At 41.6% G+C, this 21,049-nt stretch overlaps 6 non-coding genes across 6 annotated transcripts; 2 read left to right on the plus strand and 4 right to left on the minus strand.

Annotated features, from left to right (window-relative positions):
• Positions 1-5,862: 5,862 nt before the first annotated feature.
• On the minus strand, positions 5,863-5,945 carry trnal-cag (transfer RNA leucine (anticodon CAG)). The gene has a single exon. It is a non-coding gene; the product is annotated as a tRNA-Leu (tRNA).
• Positions 5,946-7,429: 1,484 nt separating this feature from the next.
• On the minus strand, positions 7,430-7,512 carry trnal-cag (transfer RNA leucine (anticodon CAG)). The gene has a single exon. It is a non-coding gene; the product is annotated as a tRNA-Leu (tRNA).
• Positions 7,513-10,271: 2,759 nt separating this feature from the next.
• On the plus strand, positions 10,272-10,353 carry trnas-aga (transfer RNA serine (anticodon AGA)). The gene has a single exon. It is a non-coding gene; the product is annotated as a tRNA-Ser (tRNA).
• Positions 10,354-16,870: 6,517 nt separating this feature from the next.
• On the plus strand, positions 16,871-16,942 carry trnae-cuc (transfer RNA glutamic acid (anticodon CUC)). The gene has a single exon. It is a non-coding gene; the product is annotated as a tRNA-Glu (tRNA).
• Positions 16,943-17,351: 409 nt separating this feature from the next.
• On the minus strand, positions 17,352-17,425 carry trnan-guu (transfer RNA asparagine (anticodon GUU)). Its single transcript has one exon. It is a non-coding gene; the product is annotated as a tRNA-Asn (tRNA).
• Positions 17,426-18,868: 1,443 nt separating this feature from the next.
• trnar-ccu (transfer RNA arginine (anticodon CCU)) lies at positions 18,869-18,941 on the minus strand. Its single transcript has one exon. It is a non-coding gene; the product is annotated as a tRNA-Arg (tRNA).
• Positions 18,942-21,049: the final 2,108 nt, after the last annotated feature.

A 21,049-nucleotide genomic window follows, 5' to 3' on the forward strand; every position in this document is an offset into this window, starting at 1 on the left:
CTAGTGAACCATGAAAGCACCACGGCCACATCGCTGGAAACGCACGTGCATTCCCCTCCCCAACATTACTTGTCCGGTTGTTCACTCTCTCCCTCTGCTCCACTCGAGCTGACCGGAGCTAACCACTAACCTGAGCTAATTACAGTGAGACACCAGCACTAATTACTAAAGAGTAGCTAAGTTTAGAAACTCTACACACGAGAGATATAAGCGGCGCCCAGCGGGATACACAGCAAACCGACCTGGGTCATACAGCTAACGTTGGCTAGCTAGCTAGCTAAGTTTGCTAGGAACATGTCAAAGACCCACCTGCTTTTACACTAGTGTGCATCAGAAACACAAAGGACGTTCATACTCAACATGAATATACTACAAAACAGGTTTGAGTGAAAGAAAATGTTCACCTACCTTTTCCTTATCAGACACCGAACACCATCTCAAACTTTTCCGCCAAAATTAACCGAGGAAGGTCTGGTCAGGAGTTCAAATATCTTTCTGACGCATCTCACGTTTTAGTCTTACTGCCATCTGCAGGATGTACCAAGTATTGCATTCCTAATTCACTTTAATTAAATGTTTTGGGATTCATCAACATATTTATATTTTTTATAGGTAACAATAATCACAATTATATAGACTTTACTCAAAAACAACATTTTAACCTAACAAATACATTTATTTTAATTAAACTGAACATTAAAAAACTATTTAAAGTCCACAACCCCCCTTATTCATTTTTTTGAGTGTAGGTCTCCACATACATTGTTTTTATTAAAAATGAAGACCAAATTGTTAGTTTTTACGAAATTTTCCCAACTATCGAAATTGTTTTCATAGCCTCGTTGGCACAGTAGGCAGCGTGTCAGTCTCATAATCTGAAGGTCGTGAGTTCAACCCGGGGCAGGTGTTTTAAAAACCCAACTGATGCTGGAAATACAGGGACTTTCAGGTGGTTGAATACTGGCACATGCACATGAATGGAAGTTGTCATTCTGTGGTTCTAGCATAACAATGACTCATCACAGTATAAAAAAACGCAGATGTGCCTTCATTAACAATGTTGTGTTATCTCATAGGTACAGGAAGCCACACGTCTCCATGAATGTATTTCTTAACATTTACTTTCAGTCTGAGTTACAAGATTTGCAGTGAACGTTGTATTGTCCAGCAGAACAGCAACAGGTGTGTTACTTTTTGACTATGATTTATACCATAGCAGTGCAAGCATTTTGCCTAGGTTTGACTTCCAGCCACCGCAGTTGCATTTACAGGTTTTGAAGCCATATACAACATTAACATTACATGTTTTACCCAGGTTTCTTCTTTTATTCAGTGATATTTCAATTTCCTTGCGGGAGTCATCCCAAAAGGATTAATAAAGATAAGTCTAAGTCTATCTCAGAAAAAAGTAAAAAATAATCTGAAAATCTTCAGGGGATGTAGCTCAGTGGTAGAGCTCATGCTTTACATGTATGAGGACCTGGTATCTCCAGCAGGTATTATGGTAGAGTCTTTAAAAGAGCTGCAACAGATATTACCTCCTGTTGTAATCTGACTGGTAGGGTTATAGAACGTAGTGGTAGACTAAGACCTCCTGTGACACAAACTAAGCGGTCAGCTCTGTCTTTTATACCTCAGACTATCAGACAGCAAAACAAGCACTTTAAATGTACATTTTTTACAGTTTCTATTTTACCGTATTTATGTACTTGCACTGTAGTATATTTGTTGTATTATACTCTGGTTTTTATGGGTGTTACGGCGGGTATGAGCACTGTAGTTTCCATTTTTATGGACGAAATAAACTTAACATGTCATTAGGTTTACTCTACAGCAGGTGGAGACATTTCACGTCAGACACTTGCAGCAACAGACACTTTGTTAGACATCAACAGACTGGAAATAGACCTAAGTTGGCCAGTGATTGTTGCTTTTTCATCTTTGTTGTTATTTTTGTGTGCCTTTAATGTCACACATGTGGATATTATGAAATAAACTGCATAGAAAACCTTTTTAGGAAGTGTGAAGGTTCCGTGGTGTAATGGTTAGCACTCTGGACTCTGAATCCAGTGATCTGAGTTCAAGTATCAGTGGAACCTGGTTTTTAAGCCACAGCACCGGTGAAAAAGATCAACCTTTCAACTTTCCACATCTAGTTTAAAGTAAGCTAACAGGTTTAAGGTCCTTGGTCATTTAGACTGTAAACAGTACGTTAGTGGGGGCATGTTGAGGAGTCACCTGCTTGTTAATGTTATTGAAGGAGCTCCAAATTTGACAGTATTGACTGGAAGTGATAGGCTTTGAGTTACATGGGGGAGACACACTTTGCATTCAGTCTCGTAATCACCATAAAAATTAGGTATCACTGAAATTTGAACTTGTGTTGCTGCAGTCAGAGTATACAGTGTTCATCCTGAATGGGCCAGTATAGTTCATCAGAACTGCTTGTTGATGGTCTATTAGCTTTGGAACCCTCCTTTCCCCACAGCTTTCAATTGTCAGATATGGGTGGGGGAATGGGCACTGTGTCCAACCTTTTCTGTGTAAAAAAAACACTAAAGAAGTCTCTTGGATTAAAGACAAAACCTCTGCGGATAACCTTTTACCAAATCCAGGTGCCCTTGGCATAGTTCTGATCTTTTGGGGTTTAGCATGGATCAGGAACCAACACATCTGGACTCAATGTGGGCATTGTACGACAATATTTGTCACATTTAGACCATGAAGACAGTTATCAGTTTATTTCCCATCTGGCAGGTGTAATTGTGGACACAGTTGGACATTTTGAAGATAATTGCACAATATTGACCCAATTGTCAGTCTATTTCCCATCTGACAATCAGAAAGGGTGATGCAACAAGAAATTACCAGTCCAAACCATCGCGGTAAGCCTCACTGGGTGTCCAAACTAAAATGATAAGAGGCAACTTGGTAGACTCCTTACTGATGTTTAAATCTGTACTCACAATGCCCTATTTTTAAACAACAGCCAATCACAAGTGTTACATGTGAATAATCATTGTGTGATTAATCAGGAAGCTCACATAAAAGATAGTTGCAAGGTCTACTAAATGTTTAACTTTACAACCCATAAACTGTTGGAACCTTGGTCCTTCCTTCAAAATGTGAATTGAAGATATTCCAGTCCCTGGACATGTAAAGCAGAGCAGAGTGGCGCAGCGGAGGCGTGCTGGGCCCATAACCCAGAGGTCAATGGATCGAAAACATCCTCTGCTAATTGCTATCTAGTCTATCACTACGTTCTATAATCCTACCAGTCAGATTACCACAGGTAATCAACCATATCTGTTGCAGCTCTTTTAAAGACTCTACCATAATACCTGCTGGAGATGCCAGGTCCTCATACATGTAAAGCATGAGCTCTAACACTGAGCTACATCTCCTGAAGATTTTCAGATTTGTATTACTTTTTTCGAGATAGACATAGACTTATCTTTATTAATCCTTTTGGGATGACTCCCGCAAGGAAATTGAAATATCACTGAATAAAAGAAGAAATCTGGGTAAAACATGTAATGTTAATGTTGTAAATGGCTTCAAAACCTGTAAATGCAACTGCGATGGCTGGAAATCAAACCTGGGAAAAATGATTGCACTGCTATGGTATAAATCACAGTCGAAAAGTAACACACCTGTTGCCTTTCTGCTGGACAATACAACGCTCTCTGCAAACGTGGTAACACAGACTGAAGCAATTCTGGGACATGGATGCACACAAATGGAAAGATAAAGGAGAGAGGAGCTCAGTGTGTCAAAGGAAGTCCCCCGGCAGTCTAAAACTATCACAGTGTAACTAAGAAAGACAGGGTAAAGAGAGGAGCCTGGTTGGGCTAGAACTCTCCCCTGCTGGATTGAGCTGTACTGCACCGCCTTCCTCTAGTTTTATATTGTGTTATGTTTACTCTTAAATGTGATGAGGGTGTCTGCGTAAACTTAAGTACACAAGGTCAGACCAGACGTGAGAATTTTTGCAGCCTACGCTCACGTTCAAATTGATAAATGCCAAACTTTGGGTGGGAATCGGCGTACGCCCGACCTACACCTGTTTTAGCACATTTCAAAAATGAGGGCCCATGTCAACACAATAAAGATTTCTTGACGAAAGGTTTGTCTTTTATAGTTCTAGTTTTTTTTCCAATTCTTCTGGTCACACTTACTCTCTCTGGTTGCACTATTTCACATCTTTTGTCTGTAGTTCTCTATTCTGTCAGGGCTTAACTCTATCTCCCCCACCTCTTCTTTTATTCTTGTTATGTCTTGGCAAGAAGCAATATGCTTTTGGGTCATCCGTCCATCTCTACATCAGAATCAGAAATACTTTATTGATCCCCAAACGTAAAATCTGGAAAAAAAATGCTCCTTCGAGCCAGATTTGAACCAGCGACCTAAGGATTTCAATTTTATGTCTCTATAGTCCTCCACTCTACCAACTGCGCCAAAGCTGGGGAATATTAGTTTGTAAGACTGGGGGGGAAGAAGAGGAAAAAGGGGAAGAGGGAGGAAAGAAGGAAAAAGAGGAAAAGGAAGTGGAAAATGGAGGAAAAAAGAAGAAATGAGAGAAAAGATGAGAAAGATGCTAAATTACACACATAATGTAAGAGTTTTATAGTTTCTATTAAGTCAGATTTTAATTTAATTGCTGAAATTGGAATGTTTCTGGGAAATAAGGGAAGTTTAACGTAGATTCAAAGGTCACAGGTTTGATCCCCACCTAGCACCAGATCTTAGGTTTGATTTATTATGCTTGTGGGTCGTCTGTCCATCTCTACATCAGAATCAGAATCACTTTATTTATCCGTGAAGGGAAACTCTTGAAAAGAGGGTTCTTTCAAGCCGGACTTGAACCAGCGACCAAAGGATTTCAACTTTATGTCGCTATAGTCCTCCGATCTACCAACTGAGCTACCTAAGGGCAATTAGATGTATGAAAGCACTTCCTATTCTTGTGAATGTGATGACACAGGACCCACTGGAGGGAATTTCTTCAAATTTTGCAACAACATTCACAAGAACTCGTAAATCAATGATGAGATTTTGGGGGTCAAAGGTTCAATGTCAAGGTGACTGCGTCTTCATGTCTGTACATCTGATTCTTGTGAATGCAAGATCTCTGAACCTCTAGAGGGAATCACTTTTTTTTTGTATACATAACCACTAGGAGTCGCGGATGAACTGATTTCGATTTTGGAAGTCAAAGGTCAAGGTTACTGTTTCATCACATCTCCAGAACTGTACATGTGTTTCTCCTGAACTGGTGTATTTGGTTATTTTAAAGCTGCAGTGGCCTAATGGATAAGGTACTGGCCTCCTAAGCCAGGGAGTGTAGGTTCAAGTACTGTCTTGGGTGATTTTCAGAGTGGCAGAGTGGCTCAGCGGAAGCGTGCTGGGCCCCTATCCCAGAGGTCGAAGGATCAAAACCATCCTCTGCTAATCTCCTTTGCTGGTGACACAATGGTAGACAATCAGAAAGGGTGATGCAACAAGAAATTATGGCCCTCAACCTGATTTCCATGGTGAGAAAAATCATAATGTAACTGCTGTAATTGTTGACAGCACCGTGAAAAGTAATGTTCTTGAGGAAAATCATGTTCTGGCAGTTTATTTTGACAAATCGACATCCACTACCCTCAAGTCATGCTGTCTTTCCAGTGATGTGATTGGTAAGTGGTTGGGCTGTATACAGGTTTTAATCATATCCATCGGTTTAAAGATACTCACAAAACGCTGTACTTGCAATCGCGTTTCTCGCGCACGTTCATGTCCTCTTAAATACAAAGAACTGCTAAGTTCTTTATTCCCAATATCAACTCTCGGACATTAGTTCCAAATGAAAACAATCGTTGTCAGAAGTGGGATTTGAACCCACGCCTCCAGAGGAGACTGCGACCTGAACGCAGCGCCTTAGACCGCTCGGCCATCCTGACTGATTCGACAAATTTCCAATAAGACCTGTTTAAAAGATTATGATTTAGTAAATTAACCATGTCATGATATAGTTTCTCAGTCATCCATGTCATAGTTAACAAGGGAAGGTTTCTCAACTGTCAGCCCAAATATTTGGGCGTTCATGGAGACATGGAAGAAAGTCACCAGGGTGGCAATGTGTTTGACAAAGGCAATACATTGCACGGGATGTGAAGACAATGTGCAATACAGGCCAAATCCTATGGTGGGAATCAAGATCTACCAATGTTTCTGTCAACAATGTCCACCTGAATCCAGAAATGTCCCTGCCAGATGGAAAATAGACTGACAATTGGGTCAACATTGTGCAATTATCTTCAAAATGTCCCACTGAGTCCACAGATATACCTTCCAGATGGGAAATAAACTGATAACTGTCTTTATGGTCTAAATGTGTCAAATATTGCCGTACAATGCCCACATTGAGTCCAGATGTGTCCCTTTTGGTTCCTGATCCATGCTATTACCCCAAAAGTTCACAACTAGGCCGAGGGCAACTGGACTTGGTAAAATGTTCTCTGCAGATTTTTTGTCCCTTATACAAGAGACTTCTTTTGTTGTTGTTTTTACACAGAAAGGGTTGGACACAGTGCCCACTCACCCACCCATATCTGACAATTGAAAGCTGTGGGGAAAGGGGGTTCCAAAGCTAATAGACCATCAACAAGCAATTCTGATGCACTATACTGGCCCATTCAGGATGAGCACTGTATACTCTGACTGCAGCAACACAAGCTCAAATTTCAGTGATACCTAATTTTTATGGTGATTACGAGACTGAATGCAAAGTGTGTATCCCCCATGTAACTCAAAGCCTATCACTTCCAGTCAATACTGTCAAATTTGGAGCTCCTTCCAATTACATTAACAACCAGGTGACTCCTCAACATGACCCCACCAACGTACTGTTTACAGTCTAAATGACCAAGGAGAATAACCCTGTTAGCTTACTTTAAACTAGATGTGGAAAGTTGAAAGGTTGATCTTTTTCACCTATACTGTGACTTAGAAACAGGTTCCACTGAGACTTGAACTTAGACTGCTGGATTCACAGTGCAGAGTGCTACCCATTACACCATGGAACCTTTAAAAGTGTTGCAAGGGTTTGCTAGGCAGTTTCTTTCATAATATCCACATGTGTGGTATTAAAGGCACACAACAATCACAACAATTATTGGCCAACTTAAGTCAGTTAGTTAGCTAAGCGTTCAGAGGATGTGGGAAAAAGCAAGTCAAGAACAGGTTTTAAAGGACTTGCCACAGACAGTGAAGACAGCAGTAGATATGTCTACTGTGTACAAACACATGGTAACTTTACATCTGTTGACAATAAAGATGCCCACAAAACCCTGTAGTGGCCATTGAGTTTCTTGCGCACATTCATGTCCTCTTAAATACATAGAACTGCTTTATTCCCAATATCATGTCTCAGAAAAACAGTAGATGTCAGAAGTGGGATTTGAACCCACGCCTCCAGTGGAGACTGCGACCTGAACGCAGCGCCTTAGACCGCTCGGCCATCCTGACTGATCCAACAAATACTTTGTAGGACCTGTCTCAAAAATTATAATATAGTAAATTAAACATGTCACGATACAGTAGGTTCTCAGTCATCCATGTCATAGTTAACAAGGGAAGGTTTCTCAACTGTCAGCCCAAATATATGAAGACATGGAGACATGGAAGAAAGTCACCAGGGTGGCAATCTGTTATAGTACCACTGTATGCATGTGTACCTGCATGCATTTCAAAATGTAGGCCAAGAAAAAAAAGAAACAGAGCCATATTCAAACAAAAAAAAGAATTTTACAGCAGAAAGCTCCATTTTAAGGACACACAGCAGACCTACAATGAAATTGTAATTGAACTGCTTTGAAAATAGTAAGAACCTTCTTCATCACAAACCTGACGGTGCAGTACTTGATCCACATGGATCCACTTGCTGTCCCTCTGGCTGTTCCTCTCTCTGTCCCATTTATGTTTTCTTCTCCTCACTCTCTTCTTCATTCTCCTCACCCTCTTCTTCATCTTCCTCACCCTCTGGAATATCCCTCTCTGTGTCAGAGCCCTCACTTTCATCACACGCCCTCTCTCCAAACTCCCAGAACTCCTCTGGCTCTCCCTCTTCCTGCTCTCCAGTCCCTTGATTTGTTTCTCTCACTGCTGTTTTTCTCACTTTTTGTTTACTAGGGCTCTATACCGCTTCCTCGTTTCATGATAAATATTAGAAGAAGAAAAAACGTAGGGGTATGCATTACATTTCCCTCCCTACTCAACCTGGGCATAAAGCCTGTCGATTACTTTACACAAACGTAGTTATTTGTTAACGCAATGCAACAGCAAAGACGGATGAAGTTACGTGTTCAAAGTACTGACTTCCCGTACTCAAGTAGAAGTAGACTTAATTGTGTTAACAAATACTCTGGTAAAAGTAGAAGTACTGATTTAACTTCTTTACTCAAATACAAGTAACAAAGTACAGGCTTGGAAATTTACTTAAAGTATGAAAGTAAAAGTAGCCTTGCTGATGTTACTAGAGAGCACGCTGAGAAACTTCAGTGGACATTGAGAAAAGGCAAGGCAAGGCAAGGCAGCTTTATTTGTATAGCATATTTCAGCAACAGGGCAATTCAAAGTGCTTTACACAAAATCAGTTAAACAGATAAAACACTAGTAAAAACAGTTAAAAATCATAAGCATTAAAAACCGGTAAAACTCATGAATAGACAGTTAAAAAAAATAGACACATAAAACACAAGAATAAAAGTTACAGTGCAGCATAAGAAATTTAAAGAAATGAGCAGTCATTTAAAGAAAGGCAGCATCAAAAAGGAAGGTCTTCAGCCTTGATTTAAAAGAACTGAGAGTAGCAGCGGATCTACAGGTTTCTGGGAGTTTATTCCAGATATGAGGAGCATAGAAACTGAAAGCTGCTTCACCCTGTTTAGTTCTGACTCTGGGGACAGAAAGTAGACCTGTCCCAGATGACCTGAGAGGTCTGGGGGGGTCATAGTGTAGTAGCAGATCAGAAATATATTTTGGACCTAAACCGTTAAGTGATTTATAAACTAGCAAGAGTACTTTGAAATCAATTCTTTGAGACACAGGAAGCCAGTGTAAAGACTTCAGAACTGGAGTGATGTGATCCAGTCTCTTGGTCTTAGTGAGAACTGGAGTGATGTGATCCAGTCTCTTGGTCTTAGTGAGAACTAGAGCGATGTGATCCAGTCTCTTGGTCTTAGTGAGGACTGGAGTGATGTGATCCAGTCTCTTGGTCTTAGTGAGGACTGGAGTGATGTGATCCAGTCTCTTGGTCTTAGTGAGGACTGGAGTGATGTGATCCAGTCTCTTGGTCTTAGTGAGGACCTGAGCAGCAGCGTTCTGAATCAGCTGTAGCTGTCTGATTGATTTTTTAGGGAGACCTGTAAAGACCCCGTTACAGTAGTCAAGTCTACTGAAGATAAAGGCATGGACAAGTTTTTCCAAATCCTGTTGACACATAAGTCCTTTAACCCTTGATATATTCTTAAGGTGATAGTAGGCTGACTTTGTTATTGTTTTAATGTGGCTGGTAAAGTTCAGGTCTGAGTCCATGACTACACCAAGATTTCTGGCTTTGTCTGTTGTTTTTAACATTGTTGTTTGAAGCTGAGCGCAGACAGCAAAAGGCTCTTTATTCTTTATTCTTTATTTGCCATTGCCTACATTTTAAATGTCTGTCTGCCAATAGGTCTAAAACATATATAAACATATAGCTTATTTCTTGTGACAGAGACTGGGACTCCAGGTTAATAAGATTCTGACCGAGTAGCAAGACATGAATTCAAGTGGGATTTTGTGAGAAGTCTGTGTATGTTCCCATCCAATTAGATTCAATTTGGTATTGATGATCAAAAATAATAACTAACTCCTGTGAAATTATTTGAAACTTAATGAGGACTAGATTAGGATTTAAAAGATTTAAAGCTGAATCTGGTTTTCAATTTGGCCCAGGTGTGTCTGTTAAAACACCAACGGAGACAACTTCTCTCTGTTGATGCTTTATTACAATCAAGCATCAGGATAAAGATGGGGGGGGGGGGTTAGCTCTGCTAAGGCTGTGTGTGTGGTAATAAAATAAATAAATAACATTGTAAAGGCTACCATACACAATGTATAGGAATCTTACAGTGACGAAAATAAGTATATGAACACCCTGCTATTTTGCAAGTGCAGCTTAGGCATTATGTGGTGTGTTGAGGTGCTACATGAACATTTCTGCAAACAGTCCTAGCAGGGCTCATCATGTTGTCGTGGCCGAGTGGTTAAGGCGATGGACTAGAAATCCATTGGGGTCTCCCCGCGCAGGTTTGAATCCTGCCGACAACGAGCAGTGTTTTTTAAGAGTGGTACCAAACCAATGACACATCAGAGTATACCAAACCCCAGATGTGCTTTCATAAACAATATTGTCTTATCTCATAGGTACTGGAAGCAACCAGTCTCCACCAATGTATTTCTTATCAATCTGTCTTACAAGATTTGCAGTGAACGTTGTATTGTCCAGCAGAAAGGCAACAGGTTTGTTACTTTTTGACTATGATTTATACCATAGCAGTGCAAGCATTTTGCCCAGGTTTGATTTCCAGCCACCGCAGTCACATTTACAGGTTTTAAAGCCATACACAACATATTTCAATTTCCTTGCAAGAGTCATCCCAAAAGCATTAATAAAGATAAATCTAAGTCTATCTCAGAAAAAAGTCAAAAGAATTTCAAAATCTTCAGGGGATGTAGCTCAGTGTTAGAGCACATGCTTTACATGTATGAGGACCTGGCATCTCCAGCAGGTATTATGGTAGAGTCTTTAAAAGAGCTGCAGAAGATATTACCTCCTGTGGTAATCTGACTGGTAGACAGCACAACAAGCACTTTGAACGTACATATTTCACAGTTTCCATTTACAGTATTTATTACCTGTAGTGTAGTATATTTACTGTATTACACTGAAGTTTTTATGGGTGTTATAGCAGGAATAAGTTTACTCTTCAGCAGGTGGAGAGACGTTTCACTTCAGACACTTGCAACATCAGAGGCTTTGTTAAACATCAACAGACGGGAAATATACTGATGATACAAAACACAGGAAATAGCAGAGGATGGTTTTGATCCATCGACCTCTGGGTTATGGGCCCAGCACGCTTCCGCTGCGCCACTCTGCTCTGCTGATAACAATCGGGGGCTGGAAAATATGTGATTGACATTTTGTGGGGAGATTTGGGAACCTGTGGCAACCAAGGTTCCAACAGCTTACGGGTTGTAAAGTTAAACATTTGGGAGACCTTGCAACTATCTTTTATTTGAGCTCCCTGATTACTCACACATTGATTATTCACATGTAACACTTGTGATTGGCTGGTGTTTTAAAAAAAAAAAAGGGCATTGTGAGCACAGATATAAACATCAGTAAGGAGTCTACCAAGTTGCCTCTTATCATTTTAGTTTGGACACCCAGTGAGGCTTACAATGTAAAGAGAGGAGCCTGGTTGGGCTAGAACTCTCCTCTGCTGGATCGGGCTGTACTGCACCGCCTAATATACACCCTTGACATATGGATAGTCCTAATATTAATATACAGGCTTATATTGCAATCTCGTCACCCTACATGTAGGTGTACCTATATTTAGATGAACACACTGTAGCAAAGCTTATGCAGCGTTTTTTAATTTTACCTGTGTTTTTTTCTGTGAGGGACAGCTCTGTCAGGCTTATTTATGTAGCATGGAAGCTAGCATTGGCTAACTAGCAGCCAGCCTGCTTCCAAACAAATACTTTTTAATTATCTCAACACTTTTTAACAGTCAAACTGAAACACTGGCGGTGAGCTCCCGGTCCTGCAGCTGCAGACGGACATGGATAGCTTCAGACCCGCTCACCACTAGTGTTGGTGGAATAGCAAGCTAGCGTTAGCAAACTAACCCCGCTTATAAATAAATACATTTTAATTATCCTAACACTTTAAACAGTCAAACTGAAACACTGGCGGTGAGCTCCAGGTCTTGCAGCCACGAACGGACATCAATGGGTATAATGCGTGCCTTTTAAATTACATTTTTTTTAAGCGGGCTGGTTGGTTAGTTCGCTAACGCTAGCTTGCTATTCCCCCAACACTGGAGGTGGGCTCATGGGGGGTTGTGCCGCTGCTATCGGGTCTGGAGCTTTCCGTGTCTCGCTGGAGATCAGATCCCGTTGAGGTCGGCAGCGGAGATTCAACTTAGTTTTGCACCAAATGTATCGCAAGAAGTGTTGCAAAAGTTGAGAGCGCAGACTTGCCGCTGTGGAAAAGTGACTGAAGTGAAGAAAAAAAATGAAATAAAGAACAAGTACAGAATTTTTTTCTACAAGCTCTCAAATCATATTCTCTAAGTGCTCACATCACATCTACGCGCTCTCACATTTGCACCATATTTACCTTCATATTCTTTGTTGAACTTTATTGCTTTACAAACACCAAAGCAAGTAAGCGCTGTGACTAACATCAGGGCTGCCAACTTTTCCCAAAACCTTGGAGTGAGATTTGGGGGGGCCAACCCATATTTTGCCGCGTACAAAGCAATTTCTTTGGGTCTTTATCCTTTAGGGTTTAAATTGTGATTTGTCATATGTGGGGGGGTGGGGCTCTCCCTAGGGGGGTCTGGGGGTATGCCCCCCCAGGAAAAAAAATTGAAAAATAAACCATTAAATGGCACTTTCTGGAGAGTTTTTTTGCAAAAAAATGGAGAAATCAAGTCTTACATGATATGTGCAAAACTGTAGGGTTAAGAACCTTTGCATTGTTGTAGTATCAACAGGTTTTAGGGCATTTAGCATTTACATTATATACATTATTAACTTCTTATGATATAAGAACTGACCCAGACAACGTGCCAAACATAATGAACCACATGAAGAGACAGTAGCAAATCTTATCAACAGCTGAGAAGATTTGGGTCTGTGGTGAACAGGTCCAGGGGTCCCTGGTGTAGGGACAAGGGACCCAAAGTTAAATTAATGTTGAGGGATCAACTAAGACCACTGAAATTCTAAAGAATAAGAACCACTGATCTACATAAATTCTTATCCTTTAACCTTTGTGCCAAGGTTCAGTAATGTTTGGCCCTCATCCTCTAGGCCCCACTTACTGGATTTACTTTTTGGGAAAAAAAAGACTATTTGTTCATTTCATAAAACATCAAATTAATTATTTACAGTTACATTTAGAGATGCACCGAGGTTTAAGAAGCACAATAGTGGCCCAACGTTGCAGTATAGTATATATAGTATAGTGTATAGGCTATATAGTATAGTATATATATATAGTATAGCTCAGATGTGTTTCATCAGATTTCTGCTCATGTTTACAACTTTGTGCACATTCAAAATATAACTCCTCCCATCTCTGTTGGCCGAGATTTGGAGAGTTGTAATATAGTCTGCTGTGCATGTCTTTGCTCCGCTGATATGGTGGATCTCACTCAGACCGTCTGACGGACACAGAGGCCCATTCGGGTCTCTGGTCTCTGACAAAGTTTAGAGGCGGCTGTCCGCTGCGCATTATCGCAGGACTACACGGTTGCAACGCGTCACTGTCCACAGCAGAGCAGGTCCACTAACATGAACTGAAGTTGCTACGCTAACAGCCGCGCTGCTCACCTCTGTTACAGAGAGAGTGGACACGAAGCAACGGACGGGTCTGTGATACTCAGAGCTCATACCTAAAGCCGGGGAAATGGGATGGATCGTAAAAAAATGTTCTCAGTTTGCGACAATTCGAAACTTTCACAGACAGGGAGCGCTCTTGAACCCCCTCACAGTCTCTGAAAGCACAACTAGTCGATCATAAGTGGCTCAACAGCTAAATCTATAGATAAACTCATCTATCAGAAATTTGACCGACCGGGTTGACACTTTAGCGTGAGAAATCGGGGGTGTGGCGTGTGAGCGTGTGAAACCAGTCAAATGCGTGTGTCTCACGGCCAATGCGTGAGAGTTGGCAGCCCTGTAACATTACTCTTCTGAAGTGATTTTGGAGAGGGAAATTAGGTAGAAATACTCTGGTTGACTAGCATGACACCATTGTATTCATATAATAATCAATCCAGGTTAACGTGAATGACAGTGACTGCATGTTGCTTCCTCTAAATTTCAGGTTGTGGTCGACTAGCGAGGCCAGCTCGTCAGTTTGATAAACTGACCAGACCTGCATGCCTCTTGTTTCTTTGGGCTAGTTGTATTAGCTTTAGCCTGGCTGGTAGCAGCTTTCTGCTTGTTTCTTTAAGCTAACTATATTAGCTTTAGCCTGGCTGGTAGCAGCTTTCTGCATGTTTCTTTAAGCTAACTATTTTAGCTTTAGCCTGGCTGGTAGCGCCTTTCTGCTTGTTTCTTTAAGCTAACTATATTAGCTTTAGCCTGGCTGGTAGCGCCTTTCTGCTTGTTTCTTTAAGCTAACTATATTAGCTTTAGCTTGGCTGATAGCAGCTTTCTGCGGTGGGAAATGGTCGGGAGACGTTGTGATTATGTTGCATTAATCAGGGGGTTTAGTTTGTATTTGAGGATAACATAAAACCCCAACTACTGTAGCGTCACTCACTACCCATCAAATACTATGACATCACTGTGTCAGAGGCAGCTGTTGCCAACGGTAGGCTACTTTTCTACACACGGAGAGCCTCACTTCCCATACCAAACCCCGTCGGACTAACGTCACATCCACACGTTGCCCACATGGCTACCTGTCTTAAAGGGGAACGGTCGGATGGTAATAATCATGTAAAGGAGAAACGGTGAAAGGTTACTTTTCTATCAAGCAGCAAAAAAGTATTAACGTCAACATCATTTTCACCAGCATGTTCCCTTGGATCAGAGAGGCTCCGAAATCAGGGTAGCAGCTGTCGCCATGGTCCCGCTACACGTTCTGTGATGCCATGTTCAACTGCTACACTGCGGTGCCCTGCTACGCCCTGCAACGTCCTGCAACGTCCTGCTACGTCCTGCTACGTCCTGCTACGTCCTGCTGTGCCTTGTAATGCCGCACAGCGTCCTGCTATGCCATGAACTACTACAAAGAACTTCTACAAACTACTAATTTTTTCTATTTTTATTGCCACTCTTCATTCTAACCCCAACCGGCCCGTCAGACACCGCCTACCAAGAGCCTGGGTCTGACCGAGGTTTCTGCCTAAAAGGAAGTTTTTCCTCGCCACTGTCGGACTGTTGCTTGCTCTGGAGGAAACTATTAGAACTGTTGGGTCCTTGTAAATTCTGGAGTGTGGTCTATCTGTAAAGTGTCTTGAGATAACTCTTGTTATGAATTGATACTATAAATAAAATTGAATTGAATTGAACATCGTAACGTCCTGCAATGTGACTTTCACGCATGCGCACATCGCGATGTCAATGCTAAAACACAATATTGTTCAGCCCTAAATGACGGTATACTTCAGTAAGCTAGTTTGCCACTTTTATCTTTGGTAATGCCACATGTAAGTATATCTTAGTTTATTTAGATACCCAACATAGGTTATACTACGTACACTGTATAACAATACGTGTTTCTTTATTTCATCTTACATTTTTGCTAGCCTGTTGTGTAGTTATATTGTTTTTACAATTATCTTTGTTTAATATCTGTGACTCATTACTATCTAAGTAACTGGTCATTGTGTTTTCTCCCAGTTTCACCCTTTGTTACTCAAATAAACGTGTTACAAGGATCCCGGTCGCCAGTGCTTGATGGTGGAAGGTGTTTAGCTGCTGGTCAGATTGCACAGCGTTACGTACGTGAAGGACAAGACATATTTCATGGTAAGTATTTCCAGGTAATCTCTGCACCTCTAATCTCTGCACCTCTGTTATTCTAATATTACCATGTAATAAAATTGAAACAAGCAGTTTTGCATTTTCCACCACTGATTCATGGTTGTTTGACAGTAACTACCAGAAGCATTTCCAGGTAATCACTACACCTCTGTCATTGTAATATTACTACGTAATAAAATAGAAACAGGTAGTTTTGCATTTTCCACCACTGATTCATGGTTTTTATTTCAGAAACTACCGGAAGCATTTCCAAGTAATCACTACACCTCTGTTTTTGTATTATTACCATGTAATTAAATCGAAACAGGCAGTTTTGCATTTGGCACCACTGCCTTCTAAATCTCTAACCATGCGCCATTTCTTGCCTAAAACAATATAACCAACAATATGTTAAATTAAATTTGATAGATGTAACTCCCTGATGGTCTAATGGCTAGGATTTGGCGCCCTCACCGCCGTGGCCGGGGTTCAGTTCCCGGTCAGGGAATGGTCAGGACTTGACAGACAGATTTAAAAGAGTAAGTTTTTGGTTGATTTGTCAAATTCTTCCTCATTAGTTTAACGTTTTAAAGAGTACCATTTCCTTTAAATCAGACCCCGACAGTGGATGTATCCTTTTGTCATCATTGATGGGTCATAAACACTTCATCTTTCTCCATCTCAATAACAATTCTTTTCATTTTTTCAAGCAGTAACTAAACCCCTAACCAACATTTTTTAACTGAAAACCAATGTATGTGAGAGTCAAGTAATGTTATTGTTGGATTCAGGTCCAAATTTTGACATTTTAGCGCAATGCAAAGGTGCATAACAGATTTTTTTTCTACATACCTGGAGCGATGCAGAGCAGGGGGGGCTAACTAGTCAAGGAACAGCAAGAGACTTGGTATTTAAGACTACAATCTGACTATGTGACAGATGTGTAATCTGTCATGTCCTGCCTTCTGAAGCTCTAGCCAGGAGCCATTCCTCGCCTAAAACAATATGAGTCATTCCAGGAAGAGAAAAGAAAACTCACATCTACAAAGATAAATTTGAAAGATGTGACTCCCTGATGGTCTAGTGGCTAGGATTCGGCGCTCTCACCGCCGCGGCCCGGGTTCGATTCCTGGTCAGGGAATGGTCAGGACTTGAGAGACTCAGGTGTGATGTTTGAAAGAGTAAGTTCCTGGACTTGATTTTGATTTGTCAAATTCTTCCTCATTAGTTTAAATGAACTGACAACATCAGTTATATGACTTACAGTTCTCAAAGACGCACACAATCTCAACTGGTTATCCTTTAGACAGCTGGTCTCTTTTTCTTTTCTCTCACTTTTTGTCTCTGTCTGGCCTTATGTATTTGCTTGTATTACATCAAGTGACCTGCATACCAATGACCGTAAAGATTAATATGTACAGTACATGGTCTTCAGAACTGTACCTTCAGATAAAGGTAAGGCCACTCGGGTTATCTTTGGGCTGCTCTATATTCACCTGCAGAATGATAAACCCTAGAGTTGGCTCACTCCAGATTATTTAAGCGACAAACGTCCCTGGGTGGACTTGAACCACCATCCTTTCGGTTAACAGCCGACTGCGCTGACCTATTGCGCCACAGAGACTGCATATGTCTGATGTTTTTTTTATTTCTGATTCTGATGTAGAGCTGGACAAACGACTCAAAAGCATAATACTTCTTGCCGTGACATAACAAGAAACAGTAAAAAAAGAGGTCGGCGAGATAGAGTTCAAGACCCTTTTTTCAGGACACCCAAACTTTGTCGCTCAATATGGCCGGAATTCTATGCATCCAGGGCCAAGTGTTTTACCATTTCATCCACTACGGGCCCCTAAGGAACTTTACATGTGTTGACAATAAAGATGCTCACAAAACGCTGCACTTGGAATTGCGTTTCTCATGCACATTCATGTCCACTTAAATACAAAGAACTGCTAAGTTCTTTATTCCCAATATCAACTCTTAGACATTAGTTCCAAATGAAAATACTAGTTGTCAGAAGTGGGATTTAGATGATATAGCAGGTTCTCAGTCATGAGAACCTGCTATATCATGACATGTCTGACGGGGCGCTACCTATACCATCCAAAGACTGAGACTGCAGCAATATGTTCAATGCCCGTATATTTTTAATGTATTCATATTTTCGTTATTTTCACAATGTTTATTCTTCTCATTGGGTAGGATTGCATTTTTCTTAGGCGGCATATTCCCCTGGGCCTGGTGGTATCTGGCTGCACTAGAGCACCTGGGATGTCAGGCTTTAAATCCCCACCTCTGAAAACTTCTTAGCCGGATTATGTCTGGCCATGTCATAAATAATAGAGGCGAGGCCTCAAAACTGAGAATATATTGGGGCGTGATATTTAATTTACAATCATTTCCAGCCGCTGCATTTATCAATGTACGATCATTCTTACGCTCTGATTGGTGTGATACGAACGTTTCATGAATCTCACTTGAAGCCTGTCGTACGTTAGGTTAAGAAATGAGGGCCATTAGCTCTAAGGATGTGCTTCAATACATAACTGAAGTGGACCCACTAAGGAGTAGCACAATGGTGCAATCTGTTTACCTTGTCATAAGCTAAAGCCTTTTCCCAAGCTAAAAGAAAACAAGGCGCTCTTCTGCAAAAGCACAGCTGGGAGTGCTTGAGAGTCCTTTGAGGTGCAGCATGATTTTAGGCTGAGATGCTTCGGGTGTGTTAAGGTGTGAGCCCAAATAGTCGTCGAACGACAAAGACAAGACAGCAACCAGGTGATAGAACCGGGGTATTGATGTCACATCCATGCAACCAATGGATATGATCAAAACCTGTCAACAGCCCAACCACATCACTGGAAAGTTAGCATTACTACAGGATCCTTACAGGTCAGTGGATGTAAGAACTGACTTGCCACTTTTCATAGGCTGTCAACAACTTTTCCAGCAGGTGTAACATGATTCATCTCACCATGTAAATCAGAGTTAGCAGAGGATGGTTTCAATCCATCAACCTCTGGGTCAGAGGCCCAGGACATTTACATTGTGCCAACCTGCTGAGATTCACCCCAGATGGGACTTGAACCCACAACCCCTGGCTTAGGAGGCCAGTGCCTTATCCATTAGGCCACTGGGGTTTTACGTCCACAAAGCATCCCCATCACCAGTTCAGGAGAAATACATATACAGTTCAGGAGACGTAATGAAACAGTAACCTTGACCTTTGACCTCCAAAATCGAAATCAGTTCATCCGCGACTCCTAGTGGTTATGTATTTTAAATTTAAAGTGCTTCCCTCTAGGCGTCCAGAGATATTGCATTCACAAGAATCGGATGGCCAGACATGAGGACACAGTCACCTTGACATTGAACCTTTGACCTCCAAAATCTCATCAATTGATTTGCGAGTTCAGATGAATGTTTTTGCAAACTTTGAAGGAACACAAACATGGGCGTTGTGATAAGATGGTGCTGTCTACCGTTGTTTCTGAGATCAACAATACCTTCTAAAGTTGAATAGCTATTGCGTACCCGGTAATATTAGAGAAGAGCTCTCGTTGGCACTGTAGGCGGACAATTTAGAAAATTAAGTTACTTTACACTTTAAACTGTTACATCTCCTCTGAATCACCATCTGCAAATTTCCAAGCCTCGTTGGCATGCCGACCACCATATTCAGTAGGTAAATCACTAGCTAGCTATGCAGGAGTACCTCATACCTTTTACCAGGTTCAGGGGTTAATAGTTATGGTCAAATGAAGCTTCATTAAGCTTTCTGAACAATGTTCTTCATTTTCTGAACGCATTCCCTCAGTAGTGTTTTATTATTGGTTGTGCATATGTGATTGCCCTAGAGGTCTCTCAGTCCAGCACCTCTCCCGCTCATCTTTGTTAGTTTTACACTGTCCAGCATAAATCACTGACACCATACCTCACACTCATCCATCCACACACCTTGCATACATGTATACAACTGTTGGAGAAATCCTTCTATAAACTGACAACTGACTCCATGATGTATTAACACAGCGTTTATTCTTGTGGTCAACAGATGAAATGCGTTTCCGAGCAGTTACACGTGCACGGACCTGATGGAGACTTGTCTAGTACAGAGGTCCCCCAAAAGGCACTTAAACAATATTGTGCTCAGGGTTATATTGGTTCCCCTTGTGGGGCCTGATTGGTCAGCTATACTGTTGCTGGGTTACACTCTCTGCTCTGCCTCTTCCCTCTTTCTTCTTATTATTTCAGTTATCATTTACCTCACCAGACAGCTATGTTCACTCCCTCCTTAGTTTGTATGTCCTGTTCTCTGAGTTATCAGACCGTCCTGAACTTCAGTGTCCTTGGCCTCACCATCTCCTCCTCCCGTGCTCACTGTAGCATATCTGACTAAGATAGCCCTGTCTGTTCTCTCCCTCCTAGCTGTAACCCAGCTGCAAAGCATAATGTATAATATGTCACACATACACACACTCTTATTTAGTCTTTGGTTAATTCAGTATATACTTTAAGCCAGCTTTTACGTGGCCGTTCCTGAGTGCCCTGTTCATCACCACCTCAGTCATTGTATTATTTTCCCACAAATTCCCCCTTTCGCACCTACTAGGTGCGAACACCTTTTACACTAACTGCAGTGCCTCAACGTCCTCCCCGTCCTCTGGCATGGTGAGTAATGGCAGCATCCCAGCGGAATAGGGAGGCGGCGCTTTTTCTTTGGACAAGGCAGTGGTGATGAGCCGGGATGTCATGGTCCGCAGGCAGGGCACACAGCAACACCCACAGGTAACTAGAATAGCGAGAAAAACAGCAATAGATGTCAAACAAGCAGTGATAAGATTCTTCCATTTGCCAAAAAAGGTTGTCATCCACCCCTCCAATGGATTTGATACACCTGAGGCGTCATGCATCTCCTGGGAAAGGGCTCGAAGTTGGTTCAAAGCCCTGGTGACCTTCCCATCCGGGGCAGTGTTGTTAGGGATGACCGTACAGCACATCTCTCCGAACATGGAACAGACTCCTCCTTTTTCAGCCAACAGCATGTCCAGCGCCATCCTATTCTGGAGCGCCATGAGGGACGTTGGGGCCGTCTGCTCGGCCAGGCCTTCGATGGCATCCCTAGTTGCATTGCTCAAGCGTAAAACATTATAATGCACAAAATTTATCCTATCTACATTTTTGCTGGGAGTGACGGGGAAGATGGCTGAAAGCAGTGGTATATTCTCAAATCCTGCGGCTATTTGAT

Source organism: Etheostoma spectabile, unplaced genomic scaffold, assembly GCF_008692095.1.
Source record: "Etheostoma spectabile isolate EspeVRDwgs_2016 unplaced genomic scaffold, UIUC_Espe_1.0 scaffold00018788, whole genome shotgun sequence".
Lineage (NCBI taxonomy): Eukaryota > Metazoa > Chordata > Actinopteri > Perciformes > Percidae > Etheostoma > Etheostoma spectabile.